This window comes from Dermacentor silvarum, chromosome 3 (assembly GCF_013339745.2).
Source record: "Dermacentor silvarum isolate Dsil-2018 chromosome 3, BIME_Dsil_1.4, whole genome shotgun sequence".
Classification (NCBI taxonomy): domain Eukaryota; kingdom Metazoa; phylum Arthropoda; class Arachnida; order Ixodida; family Ixodidae; genus Dermacentor; species Dermacentor silvarum.
Genome location: NC_051156.1, coordinates 24,064,164 through 24,082,176, shown reverse-complemented (window position 1 = coordinate 24,082,176; position 18,013 = coordinate 24,064,164). Strand labels below are relative to the sequence as shown.

The 18,013-nt window shown below is 48.0% G+C and overlaps 2 protein-coding genes across 3 annotated transcripts in view; one reads left to right on the top strand and one right to left on the bottom strand.

Annotated features, from left to right (window-relative positions):
• LOC125944183 (uncharacterized) overlaps positions 1-18,013 on the bottom strand; it is a 321,505-nt gene that overhangs the window by 23,710 nt on the left and 279,782 nt on the right. The gene's annotated exons all lie outside the window — the stretch shown is intronic.
• Positions 1-18,013, top strand: part of LOC119444262 (endothelin-converting enzyme 2-like) — a 146,863-nt gene that overhangs the window by 107,746 nt on the left and 21,104 nt on the right. The gene's annotated exons all lie outside the window — the stretch shown is intronic.

The window sequence follows — 18,013 nt, the reverse complement described above, 5'->3', positions numbered from 1 at the left end:
TTGTCACCTTTACTTGGGAGTGCGGAGAGTTGCGAGCATGCGCTACTCTCGATGGAGGAGAGAGACGACTGGCGGCACGGCAAACGAAGATTTAATATATACAGGAGAGGTAGAAGCACGCAACACACAACACTGAAACTGAAACTCAAAACTAAGGGCACGCCAAACTAAACACATAACTTCACAAAAATGCTTACTTAATAGAAAATATCAAGCTCTGACTACATGCAAAACTACCAGAAAATATTCGATTTCAGTTTCGGAGCCTAGCTCAGCCTTAAAGTCACTAGGTCAGTCCTAGCCTTTGTTCTTAAAAGTCTGACCACCCTGGCCCCGGCCTAGCTGCGTCGATATCAAAAACGTGTACTCTTACGGGCCGCCGACTTGACGTTCCTCACGTCGGGTCCAAGTCGTGTTCATTCGGGTGTTGTTGCTGCCGTAGGTGCTGACGACTCGCGTTGTCTCTTTTTCGGCGGTGAGCTCGTCGGTTCGTCGGTGATGAGCTCGTCAGCTCGTCAGCGATGACGCTCGGCGTTGCTTAGGCCCACCTGCCTAGGCCTAGCGTCGGGATGCGTCGCAACTTCTTCAGGAGTGCCGACGTGTCATCCCGAGGAGATTCGAACGTGCCGGTCTGCCGCAGAAGGGGGATCCTCTCTGGGGTGCCTGGTCCTGCCGTGAGAAGCTGCAGCCCGTCCAGGAGCCTCGCCCGAACTTGCCGAGGTCGACGGCCACACCCTGGACGGCCAACGTCACGGACTCGGCCAGACCCCCAAGTCTCCCGTCGCCAGAGCGGAGCTGGAGATGCGACCTTCCTGGCCCGGTGCCACGTTGAAACTCAACGGACAGCGCCGTTCATCCCTCGACTATGCCTCGGTTCGTGCGCCTCGCGCGCTCGCGCCGTTCGGAACCCCGTGTTTCTCGTGCTCCTTTTCTTTTTCGTGCCACCGGCGGCCTCTTACATATGACAACGGTAAAGCCCCCGACGGGTGGAGACTGAGCAGGATGAGCATGATATATAAGGGAAAGGGGGACAAAGCCGACATAAACAACTGCCGTCCCATAACAGTGACGTCAGTGGTTTACAGGGTGGTGATGCAGATTATAAAGGACAGACTGCAGGCATGGGTGGAGAGCGAGGAGGTGCTGGGGGAACTACAAAATGGGTTCCGAAAACAAAGAAGGTTAGAAGATAATCTGTTCTCATTGACACAGTGTATTGAAATAGCAGAAAAGGAGCACAGGCCCCTATCTATGGCTTGCCTGTCTGGATATCAAGGGAGCCTATGACAGTGTAATCCAAAAGGATTTGTGGGACATACTGGGCACTCTAGAGGTGGAAGATGGAGTAAGAAATCTTTTAAAAGATATCTATAAAAGTAACAAGGCGCTTATAAAATGGGAAAACAAGGTATCTGAGCCTATAGAGATACAGCAGGGGCTTAGGCAGGGGTGCCCTCTGTCACCTCTGTTGTTCATGCTGTATTTACAAGGATTAGAGAAAAAATTAGAGAGGAGCAGACTTGGCTTCAACCTTTCCTATTTCAAGCAAGGAGAATGGATTAAACAGTCATTACCAGGACTGATGTATGCGGATGACATTGTACTTATGGCTGACAGCAAGGAAGACTTGCAGAGATTAATGGACATCTGTGGTAAAGAGGGAGATAGCTTAGGTTTGAAGTTTAGTAAAGAAAAATCAGCAGTCATGACGTTTAATGATAATCAGGGCAGCGAGCATAGGATACAGGAGGTTACGCTGGAGGTGGTGGATAAGTACAAATATCTTGGAGTGTGGATAAACAATGGGGCTGAGTACCTAACGGAACATGAAAAATATGTGACAGCTAAAGGTAGCAGAAATGCAGCTGTGATGAAAAATAGGGCACTGTGGAATTACAATAGGTACGAAGTGGTGAGAAGGATTTGGAAAGGGGTGATGGTCCCTAGTTTGACTTTCGGCAATGCGGTCCTGTGCATGAGATCAGAGGTTCGAGCAAGGTTGGAAGTTAAGCAGCGAGGGGTGGGTAGACTGGCTCTGGGAGCACACGGAAATACACCAAATCAGGGGGTACAGGGTGACATGGGATGGACGTCATTCGAGGGCAGGGAAGCCAGCAGCAAGATAGAATTTGAGGAGCGATTGAGAGAAATGGCAGAAAAGCGGTGGGCAAGGAGAGTTTTCAGTTATTTGTACATGAGGAATGTTGATACAAAATGGAGGAAGCTGACCAGAAAACTGTCAATCAAATATTTGGACTGCAGGAGGGGTGCAAACCAGGAACAGCGGTTAAGAAAAAGGTTAAGGAAACAGAGAGGGGTCTGTGGAACACAGGGATGCAGACGAAATCAGCACTGGGAACATACCGAACTTTCAAGCAAGAAATTGCCAAAGAAAATATCTACGATAATTCTAGGGGAAGCTCTTTGTTGTTTGAAGCCAGGACGGGAGTATTGCGGACTAAGATGTACCGAGTCAAGTACCAAGGTATAGACACGTTGTGCTGTGCATGTGGAGAAGAAGAGGAAACGGCTGAACACCTCATACTTTTCTGTAAAGGGCTTAACCCTACAGTGCAAGGCAACGGGGCTGATTTTTTCAAAGCATTGGGGTTTAGGGACAGTGAAGGCAAAACAGACTTTAAGCGGGTAGAAATAACCAAACAGAGGTTATCTGATTGGTGGATAAAATCAAGGCAGGGGTGAAATTTCACCCACCACAAAGTACAAAATATGTTAATAGTCATGGCTAGGTGGCGTATGCCACCGCCCGGTTTAAAGGGTTCAGCCTCATCCATCCATCCATCCATCCATGAGGGAACAGCTGCTCGAGAAAGGACTGGCCTCTGGGGCACGCCAAGATACTTTCCGAGGGCAGGATTATATACATAATCATCATCATATCATAATCATATACATAATCGGAGGGCGATAAATGCAGAGAGCACACCATCGGTTTCTCTGGCTCTATTGCCGTTTTATCATCGGCAGAGCACTGAGCCATTGCGAACGCCGGGGAGCCGGGGCTCACCGCGCGGCACCACATGAAAGGACACAATCGAGTCAATACTGCCGCTGCCCCTGTGTAAAGTGTACTAGAATTACCCTGAGCAAGCACCTTGGGCCTTTTATACAGCCCTCAACACTACACACACGAGGCATTTTCTGGCTGTTTCCCGCGAAGTCAACGTTTTTCGAGCCACGCATTACGCAACCAAACACTGTAGAGCGGAACAGGCGCGCTCGATGATAGCGATGATGCATGGACCAACAGCAAAGATTTTTTTCTTATTTAATCTTGCGCTAAACTTGTACTTCCTCGTTTGAAACGGTTTAAAAAGCTGGCAAATGTTGTTTATGTACGTTTAAGGTGTATTTCATTGTGCGTTTTATTAACAGTGATAAATCGCTCTCGACCAATCGCGACCGGCCTGCGTTTGTAATCTCCGACGTCACGAACGTGTAGTGCGGGAAATTCGAAGGGGCGTTTGCACCTATCCTTCAGTTTTTCGCTATTTTCTCGCTTATTAAACATCTGTTCGCCGTAAGAATGGTATGACTGTGATTGTGATAGGATAATCTACCATTAAAGCTCAACTTCCGGTTTCTCTTTAGTGTCCCTTTCCGTCGAGCGTACGCCTCAAAACCTCCGCCTGGCGATGACGTCACCATGCGTCGCTTCGCCCCAGCTGCGCCGAGCCTCGCCACAGCTGCGTTACAGTGAACTAGAAGAGGGCAGTGGAATGACCGCGCTCTCCCCGTGACTACCGCGGCGTCGTCAGTAGCGGCGGCGCTGCTGTCGACAACTACGGAAGGCGAGAGCGCGAGGCGCTCACTCGTGCGCGCACCGATGCGGCGGCCTGAAACTCGGGCTTCGTTTCGTGTTCTCTTACACGCGTTTGGGGTATAATTTTCATCACGCCTGTCCCACACCCATAACTAGGCTTTATTTCCAGTCGCCTACTGTTATGCATTAAAGCTTTTTGCTGACGGCTTATTGTAGTAGTTGCCATAAAGACCAGATTAGGTATTTTCTTCGCCTTATAGTAGCAAAAGAATGATTAGATACTTAGACCTGCTAAACAAATAGGCGGTTTACATAGCCCTATAACGCCATTACCTGCGGCTGTTTCTTTAAGGCATCTGCGCCTCTGTATTGCTAATTACTGCTATGATAAATAATAGGGAGTTTTAGAATAGGGGCCCCAAACGTTTTGTGGCCCCAAAGAAATAGCGTCGACACCACTGCGCATGCGCGAGACGCTAACTGCGTTTGGGTTTTGCGTTGGGCACGCTATTTCACCGATTTAGCCGGAGCCCCAAAAGCAGCCCCAAAAGCTTTGCGTCAACAAACATGGCGGCACCCATCGAAGCGACGGCTCTCCGATTACCAAACTCGGCTTGATTCTTGGTAACGCGTGAAGTTCGTAAGCTAGGAGAAGTGATTGCGGTTATCGCTTTCTCTCAACTAACGTGTGTAATGAAGATTGATTCATTAGACGCCGCTGATTCCGAATTCGATTGTCGATTTCATCGCTCGTAGGCCTAACGTGGATTAGCTTGGCTGGTGAAGGCACGTCAAGTTGGTTACTCAAAATTAGGCGCAAGAAATCGCTTGCTGCTAATAGAATAACCTCTCAATTGTAATTAAACGCAGAGCCACGAAAGTCAAAATTACTCTTCCTATCATAAAATGGTATAGTTTATTTTAATATTTATAATAGTTTTTCTTTGACACCGTAGTGGTGCTGCAAACGCAAGACGCTATTCGCAAACGCAAAGCCCTATTCTAAAACTCTTCACTCTTGCATGCCCCAACGCTAACACCCGCAAAGCTCTTTGGGGCCCCAAACTTTTGGGGCCCCTGTTCTAAAACTCTCTATATGGCAAACAATGTCACAGCTCTGAAAATTTATTTCCAGTTACATATAATGACATTATAGATAGAACATTCAAATTCACACTACAAATGAAAAACAACTGCTGTACAGGAGTGCAAGATACACAATAAAAGCTCATCATATACAAAGTTGTAAGCAGGTTAAACATGGTTGACTATCTCACATAAATGCAAACAATTAATTAAGCCTGCTGAGCTTGAGATGCTTTGCTGACTTCCGCTTGGCAGCGTTTGACTTATTTATCCCTTTAACAAAAAAGTGAAGCCTCATGGTTATGTAAAACCCAATAATGCGAGGTGTCAGCCTTTCACTGTGTTCTGCACAACCAATCATTTTTAGAGACGAAGTACCATGAATCATCTGTAACACGTCCATCACACTTTCCCGATGAACCTTATGAGCCGAGAAACAACTTGTAAAGATGCTCTCCAGGTGTGTGATGAAGCGGAACAGCTGAAGTGAAGGGTACAAGAGGCCCCCCTCATCCTTGTGCTGCACAACACAGAGGCATTCAACAGGCGCCCCTGCTCTGCTGGAAGCAAGAGCTCGCTTATACAACGGGAGCATTTGCTTGGCAGCACGTACTTTCTTGCCACATAGCCTGAAATGTAGTAAGTGATCCTTGAACCACTTCTTTCCACGTGGTACTCGTGTTCATTGATTGCAGTTAACACAGGCACCGTTGGAGACACTGCATGGTCACCTATGGATGACTCCACTGTTCTTAAAAGCTTTCCCTTGGAAGTTTCCTCTTTGTCTGTAGTGTCAAGAAGAGAGACGCACCCATCAGCATTTCCACCAACAACACTCTGAGCGAGATTGTAGAAAGAGAGACACTGTTAGCAAGAACTGCTGCGGTGTTGGGTGGGTGTTGCAGCCTGATGACATTCTCACTATGCCGAAGAAGTTCTCAATCCTGGCTGAGGCGTGACGTCAGCAGGTATATGAATCCAAGCTCTTTGCGTAAGTACTCAAGCATCTCCAGCGTCAGTGTTACTCTAAGCCCTTCTGCAGTGGAATCACTCAGGAAATGTCCTTTATCGGTCTGGTGCTTCCATTTGTTCAGAAAATCAAGCATTTCTTTTATCCGTTCCGCACCAGAAGAGTTCGGTCTTAGAGCTTCTGCTGGGTACCTAGCAGTCATTATGCTGATGAGTGATTTCATTCTTGTAAAGAACTTCTCTGTTGCGCCTATGTTTCCACACTTCCTCTCTAGTTGCGCCCGATAAAGGAAGAATGCCTGCAAAGGACCTTGCCCGAAGATTTGAAAGGCATAACTGGCTCTCATCTTCTCAAAATTGTTAGGTGCAACGTGAACATTATTTATGCCTGGCATCGCCCTTAAAGCAATTGCACTTGTGTCAAGCTTGAGAGCTTCTTTGACGAACTGTAAGGACACTTGTCTATCCGGCGTGTTTAAAGTTGTGTTGAGGAGTCTGTTCCGTACATTCTTCACTAGGTGAGGGAAATCAGAAAAAAAATAGAGTGAGCGGCTGCTATCTACTGGATGTTGCCTCTTGCAGACCACTTCTTTCACTGATGCTCTTATATTGAGCACCCTCCACATTTTTCTGTTCCACGAGGCTGCATCACACGTAACAAAATCAACGAGAAGACCAGCTTTCTCCGCAAGAATTGTGGCTTCAACAACAATTTTGACTAACAACTCACCCTTAACATTCTCGTGGCTGGCAAACGAACCAAGAACTTGGGTCCAACTGCCAACAAGTGGCACAAACATTACAACTAGACCGTGATTACATGGCAAGGATTCTTGTCCTTTCGGTGTGTATGCACCAAGATCTACAAATCCTTCGATCTTTGCTCCTGACGTCACTGAAAGATGTTCGGACAACTTCATTTTGTCGATAATGATTCCCCCGTGCCGATGAAGCTCATCTAGTTGCGCGGTTTTCCCTTTCAGAGCGCTCAACATTTTTTCGTTAAATCCAAACCCAGACCTATACTGAGCTGTGTACTTCCTGATTGTGGTCTCACTTGGGACAGCCAAAATTCCCTGCTTCCGCATATATCGGTAGAGCTTAGGACTTCTGATTCTAAGCAGAATGCATTCTAGAGTCCACTCCCTGTCGTACGTCATTCCACGGGGACTTTTTCTCTTTGATGCCTCGAAACACTGCCGGACAGCTAGTTGCTGCTTAGGTGAAAGAGTCCTAATCTTTTCAGCAAGCACTTCCTCACTCGTTGAAGCACTTTCCGCCTTTGTCTTGTTGAGATCTTCAGCAAGCTTATATATCTTCGATAGAAGCCGCTTGTTTCGGCGGTTGCTCGCTAGCAGCTTCTGCGAACTAATCCTTGAGGGACGTTTTGACATCTTCCGACGTCTGACGCGCGACTGCCGTGTAACAAGCGCTCTCCTTAAGTACTTGCATGCGACGCACGGCGTTCCCTCCTTTGTTGTTTTCCCATGGCAGTTGATGCTGAAAGCAATTCCCGATTTCATTTCCATCTGGCCGCGCAAGTGATCTGTAAGGCTGCTTGTTAAAGAGCTTTCATTACTCGCAACTGCTCCGCAGCAGAGAAGCATTTGGTTCGCCTTTTGCAATACAGTCGTGGCGTCCTGTACTCGAAGCAGCGAAGACTCTGCAGCCAGCTTGCCTTGCAAGAACGTCTTCGAGCGGAAACCGCCGGAGCTATCCGCAGTGAAAAATATAGCCCTTTCTACTTTTACCTCACCCGTGACGGAGTTCAGTGCGCACAAAGTAAAACATACTCCTTCGTTGTCTTGCATCTCGTGCAGCGTCCAGCGCTTAATTCGGCACAGTTGCGTGCTTCAGTGCATCGACAGTTAGGGATGCATCAGCCTCGGCAGGTTCGCACCCACCAACAGTATCGGTAGTATCGGCCTCGCCAGCTTCGCCGTTACTGGCAGGTTCATCCACACTGTGATCTTCGCCGGCACTCGATACCCGAGCCTTTTTCGGTAGAATGGCAGCTTCACTTGCTTTCCGCTTCCTCTGCTTTCTTGCGGGAGTCACATGCTTGCTTAAATACGCCGGGACGTTTGGTAAAATCGTCGGTACGGCGTTGGGCGTAAGCTTTCCCCGCGGTAGGCGAACTTCTTCACCATTAATTTGGTGCACATAGTCTCGAACGATGAAGTGCGGCTGAAAGTGGAGTTCACACACTGCGCAATCCGCGGTGAATGGCTTGTCCGCTCTGTGCAGATTTCGCTCCCACAGGCTTCGTCGTGCAGGGTCAGCAGGCGCCTTGAACAATGAGGGTTGCTTAGCACCTTTGGTTCTGTCATACCCGCTGCTGCACCCGGGAGCGTAACAATGGTTCAGGCGTTGCTTCCCCATCGCTGAGGAGAATCACACAATCACCGTTCACGACACCAGCACAACTAAAATAACTGAACACGCACAAAACAAGCTGCTACACATCGCGCTACCCAAACGTGCCGGAGACGGCGGGAGGAGCATGCCAAAAGCAAGCTGAGCCACGGCCGGGCTCGACTGGAGCGCGCGCTCGCTTCTTACGGCCTTCTCACCCGTCGGGGAAACAATGGGAGAGTTTCTCAGCACGTTGCGCCACCCGTCGGCGGTAGGGGCGCTGCGACCCTGACCCTGCTCTGCGTACATGCGCTTGCCTTCGCGCTCGCACGATCGTTTTCCCGCGCATTTTATTCGGTGCTCTGTCAGTGTCGTTCAGTATGAAGTAATTTGTGGGCTCCGCGCCCAGAAGGACACTAATAAAGTTCTTCATCCATCCATCCATCCATCCTGAAGACGGTCGTACAATGCCTTTAGTACGCGCGGCCACAGCCAAGACTTGGCGCCGTTCATTGCAGATCGGTATATAACTGCTGTGTGATGGTGTATTGCTGTCTTCCGTATTGCAAGTCGCGTTCCGGGAAAACACCCGGTGTTTCTTTTCACCAGTTCTCAAGCAATGAGTTTCAAGCCGGAGTTTCTAGCGCTTTTGGACAAGATATTTGGACAAGATAGCATCAACTAATAAAGGGGAATTATAAGATGGACATAACAAAGATCATAGCCTTCTCCTCCGGATGCGCTACTCGGCAAATACATAATTTCACTATAACTCCTTTTTCCTCACGCAGCAACTCTTTTAAGTATTCTTTTTTTACGCGCACAGTAGTGGACTGGAACCAGCTAAAAAAATGACGTCGTCTCTGCGCCAACATTAACTTCTTTTTTATCATGTTTACAGTGACATTATTTTGTTTGTGCCATGTTTGCAGTGACAGTGTTTTACTTCTTTAGAGTAACGTTGCGTGTGCCCAACCTGTACGCTTTGTATTTATTCAAATAACAGTTTTCTTTATTACCGTGTGCATTTTCTGTACATAACAATGTATTCGTTATGCTTGTACCACCCTGCTAAAATCACCGCATGGTGATTGCAGTATTGATAAAATAAAAATAAATAAATAATAGCGTTTTTTTTCGATAAAGCCTCCGAACACCTGCCACGCAGGAATGAACTATAAGTACTCGAAAGAGCAGTGCAGCCCTATTTACAACGCGCTCCCATCTTGAGCTGCCCTGAAGGTGTTGACGACAGTCATGCGATACGATCCGCAAATCTAATTACCGAGAAGTTTCTGAGAATACTCCTTGTAAATCAGTCAAACCAACTGACTGAAGAAAACAACAAGCCTTCGGCCTATATGTACACAAGCCGCCAAGGAAACCCTTCATATTGTAATTGTGAATAAGACACATTTGTGAGCTACTGTGCCCGCAAGAGCTTTCGCCTGAAAGTATGGCAACCATTGTAAGTGCCATACGAGCAATACATATTCATTTTCTTTCCTCAAAATGCATTTGATGGCGGAGAGCTGTTCTCCCGGCGCATGCATCCCCAGTGAATTTAAAGAAGCTTGATGTATTAATACAGTTACACTGCATCCATTTATAAGAAGCCTAGATGAACCATTTACGAGTCCTCTACAATTAGGCGACTTGTTCTTGAATGCACGGTGAGGTAAGAAGCGCGCTCGACCCAATCTTCCAGCGTTGCGCGCCTGCACAGATCGGCTGGGAGCAGCTGAGCAAGAGGGTGGGGTCGCAGCGCCCCCCTCCAAGCAGCGGCGATAGGCATGAACTAGCCCCGATGCGAAGGCCGTAAGAAGCGAGCGCGCGCGCCAGTCGAGCCCGGCCGTGGCTGAGCACAGCCGGCGCAGCGTAGTCAGCGACGGCAGCGCCGCCGCTACGGGCGACACCTGCACTGACGCGCGTTTTGAAGGCGCAGCCGCTCCGTTCGCTCCACTGCCCTCTTCTAGTTCACTGTAGCTGCGTTACGGTGGCTAGAAGGTAGCTGCGTAAGGCTGTTTCACATGACGCGATTTTCACACAGCCACACAGCGACCGCCGCGGGCTCTCCGCGACGGATGTTGGAATCTCCGTCGCTGAGTCGCAGCCACTGATCTGTACTATAGGGGGCTGGATGGCGCTTCGAGCGCGCGCAACTGAAACTACCGGAAGTGATAGGCCTTGTCCTGGAAGTCGGCCGTTTGCGGCTTCGCATCGCTTTGCAGCTCGCATGCGCTCGATGTGTTTTCTTTTTCTGCCCAAAAATGCCTGCTTGTTGTGCCGTGAATTGCAGACGCAGGCCGGAGAAGTCTTTTGGAAAAATGTTTCACGCGTAAGCATTTTTCAAATCAGTGTAATTTGCATTGTGCGTTGCGTAAAACCAAGGCTGTACCGCTGGCATTTCGGCGTGCATCCCAACACTGCAAACCACAGGCACCACAAGTTGGTTCATTTTATGCAGAGGTTCCCGTAGTCTCGGAGAGATTTTTGCAGTCGATGGGTTGCAAACTTAAGGCGAGACAAGTGGAGGCCATCACCGGGAAGCAGCCTTTGTAGCGACCACTTCGCGGAGTCGTGCTTCGACCGCACGCGAGCACGAACGCGGCTATGACCTGATGCTGTCCCTACGATATTCAATTCATTTTAACATTCTTTTTCACAACCAGTAGTCATCAGCATTGCTGAAGTGTGTACACAAAGAAAGATTCCAGAATTTTTTTTTTAATGCGAAGCATTCCTTGGTGAACATTTGCTACTTTGACAGTATCTATCTGTCTATCTAGCTGCATACGTCTTTGTGCTCTCATGGTCGTTTCGTTAACTTGGTATGTACCAAAGTTTGCATACTATGACAAGATTATATGACAAACATAAATGATATGTCATGGCATGCGTGTCATGTAGGTCATGAAACAGCCGCCTACGTCTTGGTGCCCTCATGGTGGTTTCGTTAACTTGGTCGGTACCAAAATCGGCATAGTAGGACAGGAGTGTATGACGAACATAAGTGATAGGTCATGACACAAATGTCATGACATGCGTGTCATGTAGGTCATTACAATGACCCAGCGAAAAGAATAACACTCAAAAACCACTGAAACGGGTTCGGACGTGGGTACTAAGTGAAGGAAACACTAAAGGGGGCTGGTAGAAGTCAGCCATGAGCATGGCTCAGCAAAAATGACGATGACTCAGCGAAAAAAAAAATCAACACTCAAAAACCAACGGAATGGGTTCGGATGTGGTACTAAGTGAAGGAAAAGGCTAAAGCTTGATGGCCGAAGTCATAGTCATAAGCATGACTATGGCTTTCGCCTTAAGGTCTCTTAGGTGTAGCTAAAGGGACTCCCGAGGACTCATGACATGCGTGTCATGTAGGTTATGAAAGAGCCGCCTACGTCTTGGTGCTCTCATGGTCGTTTCGTTAACGTTGTAGGCTCCCCGCACACTGCTTCGCATAACATCGATTCCCACATGGCGTGGGATCTGCCGGCTTTTTTTTTTTTTAATAGTAAACAAGATGTTTTGTGCATTAGCCTGCATCCTTTGTACCATATCCTTGCACCGTTAATAGAGTTAACATATTATTTGAAATAAATGCGCATGAGTTTTCTTCACCAAACTTTTTGTTATTCACCACTCCGTGTTTGCTATGTGTTAAAGGAAGGACATCAGTGAGGAGTTATAACACCATGCACTGTAAACTGGCTATATCAGTCACGAGCATACATAAACTCCGTCTGAAAACAGCAAAACGGAATTTAGAGCACATATCCAATATGGAAAATGTTTCCTTGCTGGCGCATAAGTAGCCGAGCATATTCGATCGCGTTCAAGCGTGATCGGGAACGAATTTCTCGAATGTGGTTGGCCGTGTTGCGCGAGCCCAATCGCGATCGATCCTGAGACATCCCTACTGCAATCGAAAGTTCCTGATGTGATGCCATGTTTCACGTAATTCTATGCAGCATGTGTTCTAGATTGCTAACAGCCGCACAGTCGGGGCAAGTAGAGCTAAATGCCTCTGGAGTGATCGAATGAAATAGGGCCAGGTTGGGATAGCACTTAGTCTGAAGCATGCGTAAAGTGGACGACAGAGGTCTAGCCAGTTTTCTATGGGGTGGAGGATAAGTCCTCCTACCCAGGTGATAGTACTCTCATTACTTTCAACGAAATAACTAAGCACTATCACCTGGGTAGGAGGACTTATCCTCCACCCCATAGAAAACTGGCTAGACCTCTGTCGTCCACTTTACGCATGCTTCAGACTAAGTGCTATCCCAACCTGGCCCTATTTCATTCGATCACTCCAGAGGCATTTAGCTCTACTTGCCCCGACTGTGCGGCTGTTAGCAATCTAGAACACATGCTCTGGCGATGCCCCTCGTTACAGGGGCCCAATCGCATCACGGAAGAAGAATGGAGCTCTGCCATCCAGAGCTCAGAACTGTCACGACAAACTTGGGCTGTCCAGAGAGCCCACGATGCGGCGGTTAGGCTCGGCCTACCCGTCCCCACGTGGGAGCGGCCCGCAGCTCTGCCCTAGGGCAGGGCTTCTCAGGACCTATTTAATAAAGTTCTTTGTCTGTCTGTCTGTCTATGCAGCTGCTTTCCAAAGCTGGAATCCCGCGCCGATCGCGTCGCTATTGTGAATGATGGACACTCGAAAGCTGGTCATCAATATTATTGTTTTAAGTAAATAAAATTACAAGAATACAGGCTCAGACTGGCAAAAAGGCATGTTCCTGACAGAAAAAAAAAAGAATAACTGTTATTGCGCAAAAAAGAACGAAAAAAAAAAAACATTCTAACGCAGCTTGATCCCCTTAAAACGCGCACTGGTAAAGGCAGCAGACACCTCCTTCCGGGACAAGCCGCCGGGCGTCTCCTAACTTCCGGTGACTTCACTTGCGCCCGCCGCGGTGAGCGGCGATGCGGCATCCAGCAAATTATAGTGGAGATCAGTGGTCGCAGCGATCGGCGCGATGTGGGCGGAGCAACATGACGTAACAGCAAGCGCTGTCGAAATAGGCGCTTTCCTGTTTTACCGCGTGTTGGAAGCTGAGCGGAGCAATGTCGCGCACCAGTTTCAATGATGTTTTAACAGAGCGCACCCACCAGCGCCTGTGGCTCAGGAGCTTCATAAACAATTTTTTTCTCCTGCTCATACAATTTGTTTTAACAGAGACGCTGCACGCTATCCAGCTCAGGAGCAGACGCCACCGTCAACATACGGCACGTACCCACTTGATCGTCACCGTCGTGAATATCTTTATCGCTACAAATTGTGCCAGGTGCTTGCACACTCAATGGTCGTTTGTTCTGCAGAAACAAATACTCCTCCAGGAGAAGAGTTGTGGCTTCGATACATTACCGCAACAACGGGGTACTAAAGGAAACCTCCCCACCGACGCCGCACGCTCATACTTGCGGTGTTGTGCAGCGTTTCACTCGCCGCGGTTGCAGACAGAAAGCTGTCAGTGAAAATCGCTCTGCAACGTGCGGAACGATTTTTTTCGCCCCAATCGCGCCATTTGAAGCCTGACGTGCAATTTTGTGCGCGACGGCAACGATCGAGCGACGGCTTCGAGCGACGAAACGGGCCGTCGCGCGAATAGATCGCTCGTTTTTGTCGCTCGATCGCTCGGTTCTGGAAATCTAGAATTCGCCGCTCGGTCGCCCGGAAGTGCTATGAGCGACTAGCCAATAGCGTCAAGTCGGAATGTACAGTGGGGAGCACTGTTAGGGTGAACAGAGAAAACTATTATTAATTTTATCGGCATCATCATTAGGCGTCGTATTCGGCACATTTCCCCCCTGAAGTAGAAGGTATGTTGAAGTTATAACGACTTGAATACTAATGAGGTCTTCGCCCTAACAGTGCTCACCGCTGTACAGGATGTACATCGGTCAAGTACTACCGATTGTCGCACGGAACAAGCAAACGGCTAAATTTTGATACATGCAAGGATAATTACCTTCAGAAATATTTATGCTGCTCTTTACAGTAAAACACATCAACTTAAATTAATAATAAAGTACGCGTCACGCCAGTTTCGGCGCGTATTTGCTGCCTACATACCGGCAACACCGGGGAGACGTCGCTCGCGTGCGGTACTTGTAGGCGACGAACGAACGCGACAGCCATCTCCATCGCGTTGCTTGTCGCTGTCGCGCGCGAGACCGCTTGCATGCGGTTTGTACTTTTGCCGAGCCATGACGACACCGCGCCGTGCGTAGTTGCCGCGCCTGCGCAGAGGCGGAGCTAAGCCGTGACGTCACTGCGTCAGCCCACGGGATATATAGACTTCAGACTCTGCCCAGGCGGCGCTGCGGAAAAACCCGCCACCAGCGCCCCCATCGCAGCCTTGGCGCAAACTGAGTAGTGCAGAGAGAGCTTTCCGCAAGCGAAACTGCATAGGCCACAATGGAGCCCCGTCTTTCGGTGTGTTTGAGGCGCGGTTTCCTAAAAATCAAGGACCTGGAAAGCTTCTTCCGTCTATCCACGCTTCGGAAAGGGAGCAGAGCGAAGTACGTGTACAATGTAAAAGAAGTTTCAGGTGTTATTTCGGCGCGCTGCAACTCGCAAGTACAGCGAGCATCGTACAACGTCGAGTTCGAGGCAAGCACTCCGACGTCCGTTCTTTAGCGCCTAAATGTATTAAATTTCGGTACGCACATAATGTGAAAGCGATGAAGTACATATATGGTTAATTCAGTTAGCTATGTAGCTTACGGTTAGTGGTACGAAGCTCGCTTTATCAGGGCCTTTTCAGTTGCGTTCTCGCTTCAGCTCTCGCTTCCTGGGCGTTCGAGCGTGTTACCGCGCATCTTCGAATGTTTTCTCCACGGTTGTCTTCCGTTTGTATTTACTGCAAATGGAGATACGTGCGTGTCCGCATTCGCGGGGTACAATCGAAGGCAAAACACACCTAAAGGTTGTCGCGAACGATATTTTGGGATTTATTCGTTTGAACACGTGTTAGCATTCGCTAGTTGTTGCACGCGCTAAACTAATGGTTACCTGGTTTCAAATCTCTCAAAGGGTGACCGCTTCTTATTCGATTTTTTATCGCTCACTGCGGCGCGATTACATCTGTTCCCGGGCAGGCGCGTATATACACAAACGATGCTGCCGTTTTTGCGTTTCCTTTTTTGGAGACCACAAAAGCTCTATCGCACCTTGTTGGCGATAAGACGAAGGCTTCTCACTTGTTTCGGTTTTCAGACGTGCACACAGCTATTTTTCAGTGCGCTTAGCTTCTTATTCATGAATAAACATTGTGTATTTTACAACACAAACGATTTCTCGTCACTTTACGGTCACTCTAAAAAAAATTACGACCATTTTTTTTTCGAAATTGGTTCTTTCGAAGAATTTAAATCAGCAATTAAAGAAATCGACCCTGGGGGGTCGCACTTGACAAAAAAAAAAAAGAAAAGAAAAGAAAATTCGACCCTCAAAGGGTTAAACATTTTGTCGTAATGTTTAATGTCGTAATTATTTATAGCGAATAAATTCTTCCAAAGCCTTTTTCGGGCAGCAAAAAGAAAACGTTTTCCAAGGCAGCAAACAGCCTGCGAACATAACGAAAGGAAGCTTCCTACAGTGCCTGCGCGAAGCATCTTTCTGTCTCGCGGGAGCTACAGCACCGCTCAGTACGCTTGAATTTTCAGCAGACGCTTAGCGCTGTGTCCGCGTCGTCCATCTGTGCCTCGTCCCCTTTTTATGCGCTATTAAGTACAAGACATGGAATACCAACTCGCCCAATCTTACGCTCTTTCAAGCTTAAAACAACACACGCGCACAAATGAATGTAAACAAACGCGACATTTTTTTTCTACACACGTGCGTTACTTCGCAATTACTCATCCAGTGCTCCCACAGCAACTTTATTGCTCAGATTACAAAAAAGAAAAGAAACGCTGTCAAGAGGACTCAGTGCATTGCGAAACGTGCTCGTTGTATCGGAAAAGCCGAAACTACAAATGATCTCGCGATACCACAATGCCCTAGAACACGATTTTGAATTCATAAAGGAACCAAAATGTTTGGTTAAACTGACCTGCCAAATCTCTCCGTTCCACTTGCTGAGTAAAGTGGAGGCGGACGTGTGTAAACAGGTAGAAACATCGATGGCACATACGCAGGATGGTTCACAACTTTGTTTATTCTGTTTCCAACGAAGGGGCGGCTGCAGATTCTTCAGTTTTCGCTTAGTTGCCACAGTGCCCCATCAGGGCTACGCAACACAATTACAACAGAACAGCATTATCACACTTTCTCATGTGAGCGGCTGTGTTGTGGAGAATGCGAGTAATTCGCTTACCCAACACGCGAACGGCCCGTATCCAGCGCTCTCGCCTTTCCCCTTCATACCGCCGCGATGGAAATAGGTAAAACTGAACATTGTTATTCAGTCCTTCACGTTCATGGCAGCACAACAGTAACGTCGATTGCGGCGTTTCTTCGTAGCGCGTGGAGCTGTCGCGGTTGTCGTCGTGCTCGCCATCGTCAACTAGAACTTTATGGCAGTTCGGCGGCGCGTCCGACTAGCGGAGAAATTCATAGCTCTCATTCTGGGTGTTAAATGCGCAAATCATTCGCAATATGAACCAGAATTAAGTTAAAGCCTTGTTTCGCACTCGCTAGCTGCTTAGGCAACTTAGCAAGGGAGCTGGACTTTGCACTACTCAATTATTACATCTTCGCACCGGCAGGTAGCGCTACGCGTCTTGCAAAACTCCAGAGTCTGACGTCTATAGCGCCGCGTCGTCGCCTGGCGACACAAAAGCCCCGCCGTGTCCGCGCCGAGCACATTGCCCCGAAGCTGGGGCGGCCGAAGAGCGTCACTCCCGAAGAGGAAGCGCGTCGCGAAAGCAGCCGCGCCGCTACTCGAGAGCGAGTGAGACGACTTTGGCAAGGTCACAAAACCGAGCGCCGCGGCAGCGCAGAAAAGGCGGCCCCGCTATCATGTCTGAGACTAGCGCGAGGAAGTTTGAAACTGAACGTCTCGGCCAGTCTCTCCACCTACGGCACTCTTTGCCTGGCAAGCATGTGCCCCTAGGCTCAGGAAACTTCGCCCCACACTTCTTTATGGCGCGTCTGGTGCGCAACGGTCAGTCTCTATATTGCCTGGATTTGACCTTAAATTTCGTTGACGAATACCTCAAATTGCGTGCAATCTTTTTGGATTTCTGAAAAAAAAAAAATTGATATTCCATAAATTGTCACGCCCTACAAGTTTTCTATATAGACAACTGCCCTCAAGTTACTAAAAAAATGATTCATCCAAAAATAATTTTTTATTCATCTTTTCAATGCAACTTAAATAGCTGCAAAGTATTTCTGCCTCACAGTAGAGCTCGTATGCAAAGACGACAGGTGTGTCACGGTCATAGCTTTTTTTATTAATAAATCTGTATTGTCTAAAAAAAATGCCCTGTACATATATGTAAGTGAAGACATGTTATTCAGGCTACCTTTCAAACATAAAGAACTTGAGTGATGCTATGAGGTAAATAGAACAAGTATTTTGTTTATTAAATGAAATACTTGTTCTGTTTACCTAATTGCTCAAGTTCTCTCTCTATATTGTGGGGAGTGCATGATATATTGAACACCATCTTCAATTTTCTAAGTCAGGCTGCCTAATTATGTGGCAACTGAGCATAAATGTGTCACTGCGGATGCCTTCATAGCACGGCTAATTGATACCAACAACGTAGTGCCAGTGAACGCACCTCTGTTCTGCGTAATTTAATGTCAAATCACTTTTGGCTACCAGGCATCTCTTGGTGAGCATCATTTTA